Below are 9,188 nucleotides of genomic sequence, written 5' to 3'. Positions count from 1 at the left end.
CTTTGTAGTGGACTCAGGGTCATGGAAGTGGAAAAATACCTTGAACAGATACTAGAGTGCAGTCTGTTCAGGAAAAGCGCGACAAGTACCAGAAGACCCGGGAGGGCTGGGGTTTACATTCCCACGAGGTGGTGAGCCAGCTGTGGGTTCTTGGGCTTCTGAGTGAAAGGTGCTTCCCAGGCCCCAGTCTGGGGTGTACCAGGTGTCCCGCCCACGGACATGTCTCAACAATAGAACGATTTCTCTGGTGTGGCCTCCACCCAAGTCCCTCTAAAGACTCTTCCTGGCTCCAAATGGTCACCTTCCCCCTGCCCCATTCCTAAGGAGCCCCTCACTTTCAGGCTGCCAAGGCGGCCCTGTCCACTCTTGGAGCATCTGCATGCGTGGCGCCCACGTGCTTGGCTATGTGGAGAAGCCAAACGTCACTTCCCTGCTGGCCCCAGACTAAACCAGTTATGGTTCTTGGCTGCAAACAAGAAAAACTCATTTTGGCTGACTTAACGGAAAAGGAATTTATTTAAGGATATTGGGTAGCATTGAGACCCACCACGAAGGCTGGAGAACCAGGTTTGAAAGACAAATTTGGCCGCCTCCCAGAAAGACGCATGCTGTGGGAATTTCCCTAAAACTAAAAAGGTGCTGTGTGTCCCATGAAATGACAAAGGCCTCTCACATGTGGGTGCAGCAACCTGGAGGAGCCTACACCCCAGAGAAACGTTGGTGATTTTTGCTGTGGCTGTTGCCAACAACTGCGTTTTCCTGTTCCTCCCTCCAGGTTTCAAATTCCATATGCATCTGATCTGGGAAGGGCTCTGCCAGGAACCACCTCCTTTGCTCCACTCCATTAATCCCTCCTGACACTATAATCATGTTTCCCATGCAGCCGGTGGAGCTGCCAGCTCCTGGCCTCTGATCCCAGACAAACCCTTTTCCGCTGCAGCCTCCACCACTCACACACAAACATCCTATCCCGTGTCTCCCTAGCCCATCCCACTTTCCTGGAAAAGGGACATTTGATCTCCAGAACCATTCACTGGGATCACATTTTTTTCTACAATAATTTTTCTCTCTAATTCCATCGATCAACAAATATTTACCAGGCACCTGCTATGTGCCAGTTACTATGCCAGGGATGAGGGGTGAAAAAACGCTATCTTCATGGAGCTTAGAGTATCATGAGGACACAGAGATTGATCAAAGAATCAATTATCTTATTATCAACTCTCAGTACTATGAAAGAAATGATCACAAAAACCTTGAATCTTTAGTAGGGAGATCTGATCTGATCTGGGAAGTTTCCTTGGGAAGGTGACATTTGAGTTAAGATGTGGAGGATGAGTGAGAGTCGGTGGGAGGAAGGGAAAGGGAGGAAGGAAGGCTGGAAGAAAGGAAGGGTGGGCATTCAACACAGAGGGAAAGTATGGGAAAGGGTTCTGAGTAGACCTGTCTTCTCTGCGAAATCAAAGAAAGCGGGGTGGCTGGAGCTCACACTGAGGGTGAGAGGGATGGTGGTGCTGCCCCAGGCTGGGGTGGTAGGCAGGGGCTAGACCAGCAGGGCATCGGGCGTTGCACTGCAGCTTGAGTGACAGAGGGAGACTCCATCTCAAAAATTAAAAAAAAAAAAAAAGGAAAGGGAGGGGGCCCTGTAAGTGGACAAAAATCATGCAACTGACACTCTCCATGCCCCAGCCAAGCCCTGGCCAACCTAGGAAAGTGGGTGTCAGGAAGCCTGAGTTCCAGGCTTGCACACACATGATGGATTTTAGTTTTTACCAAAGAGCAACAAAGAACTTTGTTAAAAATAATGTCAGGAGGAGTTGGGGCCTGCTGTGTGAACAGATTGGAGACAGCAAAAGTGGATTAGGGGGCCTGTGAGGAGTCCAGGTGAGAGATAATAAATACTGTCTTGGACTAGTGGCTGTATAATAGGGCCAAGAGAGCAGAGTCAAGACATAGTTCGGAAGTGAAATTGACAGGACTTGATAAGCAGAATATGGAGTGAGATAGGGGTGAAGGAGACCGTGTGTCCAAGGTGACTCTGAGGTTTGTGGTGGATGGTGTTAGAGGAACACTTATTCCCCGCTCCTCATATTTCCTGATGGAGGGTCTTCTGTTGGAGTAACAGCCCCTTGCTCCTTACATGATGGTGTGTTAGGGAGGAGGATCTGGGCTGGGGCGGCTCAGCGCCTTCTGGGTTTTTGAATCACCCCTGTTTGCCACGAACAGATGTGATCTCTCTGCTCTCTGGGCCACACAGTGAGCTTGGTGGGGCCAGCTGTATCCACCCCATCCCCCTGAGAAGCCTGCAATGTGGGAGGCAGTGTCAGCGAAGGGTGGCATAGCCAGTCTGATCGGGACCTGGAAACAGAAAAGAAGGCGTCATTTTCTCTAGACCTTCCCAGCACCTAGAGGAGTTATTTGCTAAGGCAGGGAACACGGGAGAAAAAGCAGGCTTTGAGAGAGAATAACCATGAATTCAACTTTGGAACCCTTTTCTGGCCACTTTGATATCTTAACTTTGACTTAAATATCCCATGAAATCAGTATATTTGCCCATGTACACGTTTTTTAAAAAATTAAAAGGGGCATTAACTAATCAAAGTAAGAATTTTCTAAAATTTTGCTTTGGTAGGTCAGCCTGGACTTACAAATCCAAGCCAGATGGAGTCTCCTCAGAGAGTCAGTGACCTGGCTGCATCCTGGGGGATACTAACAGTAATAACTACCATCATCAGGCACTTAACACACGCCCCGTACTGTGCTAAGATGATCACGTGTAATCTTTGCAGTACCCTACGAGAGGCACTTTTATTATTCCTACTTTTCAGATGGAGAAACTGAGGCCCAGAGAGGTTAAATGACCTCAGCAAGGCCATCTAGCTAATGAGAGGTGAATCTAGGATTCCAGAGCTCTTGCTCTTAAATGCTATGCTGAAAGAGAGGATGTGCTGGAAGATTTTTGACCGATTGTGTGAAAAGTAAGAAGCACAGTTGTGGCCTTTTTGGCTTTTTTTTTTTTTTATAGATGGAATTTCCCTGTGTTGCCCAGGCTGGCAGCATAGCAGTCCTCCCCACCTCAGCCTACTGAGTAGCTGGGATTAGGTGCGTGCCATCATGCCCCGCCAGCACACTTGTGTTTTGTGCTCTTGGCTGAGAGATTCTTAGGACCCACTGGCCCTATTCGTCTCTTCGTTCCTCTCCCCAATCCGTGTGTGTCCTGTGAGGCTTCGCAGCAGCCACCTGATCTCAGAGTTCTCTTCTTCCCTCTCTTCAGGCACTTTGCAGACATCCTCCTCCACTCATCTAACACGGAGACAACCTATCTGGTAAAGCCTCTCAAATCCAGCCAGAATCATCTGGAAGAGGTTAGCAGGCCGGCAGGAAGGCCAGCCTGAAATGGACTTAGCTGGGATTCTGCCCGGGGCCCTCACATTAGCTGTGCAATGCAACCTCTGCCCAGAGTGTAAAACAGAATGCTTCTGGAGCTGCTCGTGACATCACCTCGCTGTGGCCGCCACACTGTTCCCATTTGCTTTGGAAAGTAATGCCATTATGAAATATGGTATCCCCTGTAGCTCTGCATCGGAAGCAGAGAGGGCACACACGGACTCCCTCCCCATTCCAGCAGGCATGGTCTCAATGCCCCTGCACCTGGGCCTCTGGCCAGGGGCCTCCATTGCTGCCTGCAGGAGTGAGTACACTGCGGTCTGAGCACCTGGCCGTAGCCCTCCACCCTTACCCTGTGCGTCCCTAAAGCCTCCTGTGTCAAATGAAGTCATCATTATCCCCACCTCGTGAGCCGTCACAAGAATAAATAATTTAATATATGCAAGATGCTTGGCACCGAGTGTTATAAAACTCGATGACGATGATAGTTTGCTTCATCATCATCATCATCATCACAACCACCACCATCCAGTACATGGTTTCCCGCCTTTGCACTTTTAAAGAAGGAAAACCAACTGCCATGTGTAATATGATTTATTTACTATTTCGTTGAAACCAACTTTAAATAAACTCACTTTTAAAACACAGCCTTGGCTGGGCACGGTGGCTCACGCCTATAATCCCAACACTTTGAGAGACCGAGGTGGGTGGATCACTTGAGACCAGGAGTTCGAGACCAGTCTGATCAACATGGTGAAACCCCGTCTCTACTAAAAATACAAAAAATTAACTGGGCGTGGTGGCACACACTTATAATCCCAGCTACTCGGGAGGCTGAGGCAGCAGAATTGCTTGAAACCAGGAGGCAGAGATTGCAGTGAGCCGATATCGTGCCACTGCACTCCAGCCTGGGTGACAAAGCAAGACTGTCTCGGAAAAAAAAAAAAAAAAAGCCTCTTCCTAATTAACAATATCCTTGAAATCATAGGTTTAATGGTTCTAGTTGTATTGTTAAAAGCTCATTACAGTAAATACATGCCTATTAGCATTATCATTTAGCCTTGCAGCACGAGGTCACCTTGTGCTGACTGGTGGTCCTCACACCTCTCTTTGAAGCCCACCTGTGCAGGCCAAGGCCTTGCACATCTCTGGGTCTCCTTGTCTGTAAAACAGGTGCAGCGTGATGATGACACTGCCCCAGGACTGTTGTCACATACTGTGGGATGCTGGTTTTGACCATGCTTTGTAAAGTGCAATTTGTCAGTGGAGTTGATATCATAGGGTCTCACACATCCGCCTCATTCCAGATGTCCTGGGATGTTCGTTCTCTAGAAGCTCTAGCAGCTCACCCAGGTTTGCAAAAGGAACAGCTTATAATGAGCCCTCTCCTCTCCCATCCCACTTCTCCTGGGAATTTGTGGGGCTGTCACTCAGGCATGTTTTTTTCCTCTCGTGTTTCCTCTCCTTGGGCTAGAACAGCCCCCAAAGCCTATTTTAATCCTTTGTCCCCATTTGGCATCCAGCCTTCCTCTTATCTTGACTTCACTGAGGGTACTAGGTCCATTTGCTGTACTCAGGAGGTGGCACCCCCAAACCGAGGCCCGCCAGCATAGCCTCCAGCCTGGCTGGGCAAACTGCTCCAGGCTTCAGAAAGCAGAAACTCCCAGTTTTCTGTCCCCTGGCTGTGGGCTCTCCTCTTGCTTGCTTGCCTGCCCACCTAAATCACAGGTCCAGAAACATCTTTTCTCTGGACCTAACCAGCAGAGGCTCACATTCTGCTTCTTCCTTCCGCGTGGTAATTCATTAGGCATTCCCTCTGATCCGAGCTTCTCTTCCTCTCTCCCCATGAGCCAACAGGGTAAAATCTCCAGGAGAGGCCTTGGGGCACCTTCTGCTCCAAAAGGAGAAGACCGCAGCCTGGTGGGGCTATGATGTGGGCAGAGGAGAGGCTGGGAGTAAATTCCGGGGCTGGTGCCTGGAATACTTTGCATTTCTCTGACCCTGCCCTGCCTAGACGGCACCCAGAGCTTCACAAATGCCCATTTAGAAGGCCGCACACTGCTAGTGTGGTGAGGTCCTTGTGACTGGCTGGCCCCCATCAGACACAGGAAAAGTAGAGGCAGCTGGGGACAAACTTTAGAAAACTGATGACAACATGATTCCTTTTGTTTTATGAGAGAAAGGAAAAATGCACGTAAAACAAACCCAGAACGTCCACCTGAAGAGTGGAAGGGAACAGTGGTTTTCAGTTTATAATACAATTGTACTCTTAGCCTATCCATGCACCATTGCATCCAGAAGGATGTACAAAACAGCCCTCCAAGATTGACTTGTGTTGGGCCAGGCGCAGTGGCTCATGCCTGTAATCCCAGCACTTTGGGGGGCCGAGACGGGTGGATCGCTTGAGGTCAGGGGTTTGAGACCAGCCTGGCCAACATGGTGAAACCCTGTTGCTACCCAAAATACAAAAATTAGCCAGGTGTGGTGGCACACACCTGTAATCCAGCTACTCGGGAGGCTGAGGCAAGAGAATCGCTTGAACCAGGAGGCGGAGGTTGCGGTGAGCTGAGATCACACCACTGCACTCCAGCCTGGGCGACAGAGTGAGACTCTGTCTCAAAAAAAAGATTGCGTTGTGTCTTCCCGGTCAGAGTATGTGAAGGTCGGAGGTCCAATCGAGGAATCCCTGGGCCCTCCTCAGCCCTAGGTCCTTCCAGCTTGGCCTGAGGGCCTCCCCGCACATTTGGTCCTCTCTCCTTTCACTCCGCACCCACACCCCAATTCCTGCCCCTTTGGACTTCTTCAACCTACTGCTCCCACTCCCAGGCCATGCCTTGGGTCCTCAGGCTCTAAGACAGGTCAGGGTTTTGGTCACATTGGGTTCTGCTTTATCTGAGCAGGGACTGTGCTGGGGGCTGGTGGGAGAAGCAGGCCGGTGGATTTTATAAGGCATGTTAACCTTGCTCTCTGTCCAGCTGGCCTCCCCTTGGTGCAGTTCCTGTACACGGAGATTCTTACAGAATCGCTACCCTCCCTCTCCTTTGAGCTGGCCTAGCTTTGGCTTATTATCGGCCCCAGGAAAGGGCAGGGGACTGGGGTGTGGGTTAGAGGGACATAAAAGTTCATTCTGCCTTATACGCTTCATTTTCTCACAGCATGTATTTCATTGTACTACTGGCAACTGTCATCTCTTATAAATGAGGTTCATAAATAGTTGTTCCAGCTTATGGAATTCTGGAGAAAAAAGCTGCCAGAACAGTGATAGGGTGCACTTCCCACAACATTAAACAAACTGAAGGTATCTGTGAGTGTCAGCCCACATCATGACAGCCTCATGTGGTGGGATAGTTAGAAGGTGATGCAGGGACATTCAACAGTGGATATTATAACGACAGTAAGATAAGAGTTACTACAATCAAACTACCGCCTAGCTACTCGGCCCCGGGTTGGACGGTGACGATTCAAAATTAAAAGACGTGGTCTCTGCTCAGGGGCTCCCGGTCTAGGCCACTTTGACGCAGAAGAATTTGAAATGACCCTTCAAATCCACTCTTCTGTCACCACTGACCTCAACTGACGGGCATCAGCATGCCATCAGACGGGTACACGTGTGATGAACGATCAGGCACCTGACCTTTTATTCCTTCTTCATGTCATGCCTAAATTTGGTGCGCACAGTACATGCCTGCAAGCCTTTTACGTTTTCATCCACATCAGTATTCATTTCTGCTTCTCAGCCACATTCGCAAAAATGAGAAGGAAGTGTGCTTATTCATTTAGATTTGCCATGAGCAGGGAATCTGCCCAGCCGCACACCTGGATCATATTTTGCTAATGATGTTGATGTCGACGTTGACCAAAGCTTGATAATTCAGTAACTATGTAATGTGTCTTACTTTTAAAGGAAAGCTTGGCTGGATCCCAACTAAAGCCATAGACAGAATTCAGAAGAGGTTTAAGAAAATAGTAAAAGAAAAAGGTTTGCAAACCCACCAGATGAGAGAACAGTGCTCCTCCTGGCAGTCTCATCTGCCTCTGGTAATGTTCAGGTCACCCCGTGAATGACACAATGTCCCTGTGGGCCTCATCCCATCTGCTTCTGTTTGTCATGGCCCAGGGCCCATCAGTCCCTCAATGCTGCCCTTCCTGCCTCCCAGGCAGGTCTGGGTTTCTGTGAGTCACTCTCACAGCAGCCGTGACCCGTGCAACATCTCAGAGTTTCTCAGCACAACAATTCATCATGTGCCTCGATGTTCATCCAGCAACATCAGGAGGAAACTGCCAGATATTGTTCTATGCCGAGTCGAAAGCTGTCCTGCAAAACAACAGTGCAATTGAAGAGTGAAAGTTGCTTCCAAAGCTAAAGCCAAACAAATGCAATCTTGAGATATTTTGTGGGTCGAATTAAATGTTTTGTTTGTTTTTTTTTGAGACAGGGTCTCACTCTGTCGCCCAGACAGGAGTGCAGTGGCGGGATCGCCACTCGCTGCAACGTCTGCCTCCTGGGCTCAAGCGATTCTCCCGCCTCAGCCTTTCAAGTGGCTGGGACTACGGGCACATGCCACCACACCTGGCTAATTTTTGTATTTTTTGTAAAGATGAGGTTTCACCATGTTGGCCAGGATGGTATCGATCTCTTGACCTTGTGATCCGCCCACCTCAGCCTCCCAAAGTGTTGGGATTACAGGCGTGAGCCACCGCGCCCAGTGAGAATTCCTTTCTTTCACATCCACGTCTTTCTCTCTCTCACACATGCCCCATACTAGCCATCCTAGGCAAATCTAACATCATCAGCAAAATATGATCCAGGTGTGTGGCTGAGCAGATCCTGGCACAAGACAAATCTAAAGGATTTTGCCATGTTGCCCAGGTTTGTCTCAAACTCCTGGGCTCAAGCAATCTGCCCTCCTCGGCCTCCTAAAGTTCTGGGATTATAGGCACGAGCTACCATGCCATGCCTAGATGCTTTGGTATCAGAGACATGACTGATACCCTGGGAGTCCCTCATAGAGGGCTTCTCTACTCCAGAGACCAGCGCTGATAGTCAGCTGATGTGCAAGATAAAAACAAATCCATCCTTCCTGCTTCCTTGAACCCTCTCATCTGTGGAAGCTCTAAGGGAAGGGACTGGTTTGGCTTCCACTTTGATAGAATGGGCAGCAGTCACACGGCCCATTCAGTGATAGAAGAGCTCTAGATCCATTTTTTATTCTAAGACCTCTGGTAGCTTCACAACTTCCTTTGAAGTTTGCCTGGTCATGTCTCTGTCTCTGGCCTGAGATACTCCAGCTACACAATGCAATGAGAACTATTTGGCAGTCTTTGTATCTCCGTGTGCCTGAAAGGTGTGCCCTCCTTGGCCAGGAAACTAGAAATACCAGCTTGTGGGAGCTGGGATGGGCTAGGACCACCTTCTCTGAAGATGTTGCAAATGTAAGGCAAGGAGGTTGAAAACCAAATGTATAGGATGCCAAGCAGAGATGAGCGTGAAAGCGAAAAGAAAGGTGACCAAGACTGATGCATAACAGAATCGGGAGAATGACGCTGGTTCCCAAGAGTGGTTATTATGCCACTGGTTCTCATCGGGGGCCAAAGGCCCTCTGTGGGATTGTGAAGATTTGCAAATGTGTCCGATAACCTGAGTATTTTCTTTGTCTTTGATTGTGTTTCAATTTGAGAAACAGAGAGGAAGGAGGATGGCTAGTATGGGGCATGTGTGAGACACAGAAAGATGTGGATGTGAAAGAAAGGAATTCTCACTGGGTACGGTGGCTCACGCCTGTAATCCCAGCTACTCGGGA

Source organism: Macaca fascicularis, chromosome 2, assembly GCF_037993035.2.
Source record: "Macaca fascicularis isolate 582-1 chromosome 2, T2T-MFA8v1.1".
NCBI classification, from domain to species: domain Eukaryota; kingdom Metazoa; phylum Chordata; class Mammalia; order Primates; family Cercopithecidae; genus Macaca; species Macaca fascicularis.
This window is presented reverse-complemented; position numbering follows the sequence as displayed.